The sequence below is a fragment of the Myotis yumanensis genome, unplaced genomic scaffold (assembly GCF_028538775.1).
Source record: "Myotis yumanensis isolate MYYU_CA2020_CCGP unplaced genomic scaffold, mMyoYum1.0.hap1 SCAF_18, whole genome shotgun sequence".
Lineage (NCBI taxonomy): Eukaryota > Metazoa > Chordata > Mammalia > Chiroptera > Vespertilionidae > Myotis > Myotis yumanensis.
The window spans coordinates 7,594,870-7,597,081 of record NW_027223769.1 but is presented as its reverse complement, the minus strand read 5'-3'; the positions used below and the strand labels follow the sequence as shown (position 1 = coordinate 7,597,081).

The following is a 2,212-nucleotide window of genomic DNA, read 5'->3' as shown; positions in this document are numbered from 1 at the left end:
TCAGGTACTCCTTAGCCCAGAGGCTGGGTCTGCTTTGAGTCTCACACCTTTATTGTTTCTGCTCTGAGTTGTTCTCCCTTTCTTCACAGATCTTGTCCCTCAGGTGTCCGCTGTAGATGCTCAGGGTTGGCGGGGGCACTTGCACAGTTCCTTTGGTGTGCAACTCCTTGTGAGGTCCCAGAGCCCTCTGGCAAGCAGTTCACTGTGTAGCTCCAGCGCCTGTGGCAGGGTGGTGCCGAGGTGCGTCTGGCATGCACTTATAGTGCAGCTCTGGGGTCTGGGTAGGGTGTTGTGTGAGGTGCCTCTGGCAAGCACTCACAGCACGCAGGTCCTGGGGCCTGGGTGGGGTAGTGCAGGAGGTCTCTCTGGGCACTCACCGTGCACATCTGGGAGCCTGCAGCGAGGTAGTGTGGCACTCACTGAGGGGGCGCAGTGGAGGTCCCTTCCAAATTATGCTGATGAGCAGCTCACTGCGCAGGTTTGGGGATGGTGTCCCAGGCCAGTGTGGGTGTTGGTTTGGCTGCACTCAGCCTCTGCTGCTCCCCCTTTTGAGATGGCATGGTCTCTGTGCCAGATCCATGCCCAGCCTGGGAGTGCCTGTGGCAGTAGCAGCGGCTCCCTGTCCAGGAGAGCCTGATCCGCCAGTCCCCAAGACTTCTGCGAGATCTAACTGTCCCTCACTCACCTCCCACACACACCACACATGTCCACACACTCTCCTTGCACTCCTTTACTCACACTCTTTTCCTCACAGCCATTCTGCTGGCTGCCATGTTGCGATAAGCCAATTTGGGTACCTTTTATTACTTCTTCTTGTCTGATTGCTGTGGCTAGGACTTCCAGTACTATGTTGAATAAGAATGATGAAAGCGGACATCCTTGTCTTGTTCCTGTCCTTAAGGGAAACACATTTAGTTTTTGCCCATTGAGTATTATGTTGGGTATATGTCATATCTTGAGGTATGATCTTTCTATTACTACTTTAGTGAGGGCTTTTATCAAAAAAGGGTGCTGGGAGAGAAACAGAAACTAATAGGAGCTCAAACCGTTATAGTCTCGCCTTCAGAACTTTCAGAAAACATCACAGCCCTGCCAATACCTTGATTTGAGCCCAGAAAAACGTCCAACCCACAGAACGGTCAGACTTCAAGTGAAGGCCGGCCTTCGAGCAACAGTGACGCAAGATGGCAGCCAGCACGGGCTTGGCAGTAAAAGTCCTCGCAATTTTCGACTGTTGGAAGAACTTGAAGAAGGCCAGAAAGGCGGAGGAGATTGCACAATTAGTTGGGGTGTAGAAGATGACGAAGACATGACACTTACAAGATGGACAGGGATAATAATTGGGCCTCCAAGAACAGTTTATGAAAACCGAATGTACAGCCTTAAAATAATAGAATGTGGACCTAAATACCCTGAAGTACCCCCCGTTGTAGGATTTGTAACAAAAATTAATATGAATGGAGTTAATAGTTCTAATGGAGTGGTGGACCCAAGGGCCGTATTAGTGCTAGAGAAATGGCATCGTTCATATAGTATCAAACATGTCCTGCACGAGCTTCGGCACCTAATGATGACTAGTGACAATATATCACTCCCTCAGCCACCTGAAGGACAGTGTTACAGCAACTAATCAAAAAGAAAACCACAGGTCCACCCCTCCCCCATTCGATTTAAGCAGTCTTCATTTTCCACAGTAGTAATCTTTCTAGATACGATTTGTAGACATCAAAGTACTGGAAAGGAAGCTCCTGTTCAAAGGCAGTTTATCTTAAGATGCTGTAAGTGATACTAATTTGTTGTCTGTTTGAAATATAAGAAAAAAAAAGGAGTGCTGGATTTTGTTGAATGCTTTTTCTGCATCTATTGATATGATCATGTGGTTTTTATTTTTCAATTTGTTTATGTGATGTATCACATTTATTGATTTGTGAATATTGTATCAGCCTTGCATCCCTGGAATAAATCCCACTTGATCATGGTGTATGATCTTTTAAATATATTGCTGGATCCGATTTGCTAATATTTTAAAAAATATTTTTAAATTGAATTCAGAGAGGAAAGGAGAGGGAGATAGAAACATCAATGATGAGAATCATTGATTGGCTGCCTCCTGCACGCCCTCTACTGGGGACCGAGCCCACAACCCAAGCATGTGTCCTTGACAGGAATCGAACCTGGGACCCTTTCGTCTGTAGGCTGATGCTTTATCCAC

At 46.8% G+C, this 2,212-nt stretch overlaps 1 pseudogene; it reads left to right on the top strand.

Moving 5' to 3' along the window:
• The first annotated feature begins 1,059 nt into the window (after positions 1–1,059).
• LOC138997028 (ubiquitin-conjugating enzyme E2 variant 1 pseudogene) lies at positions 1,060–1,981 on the top strand (annotated as a pseudogene).
• The last annotated feature ends 231 nt before the right edge of the window (positions 1,982–2,212 follow it).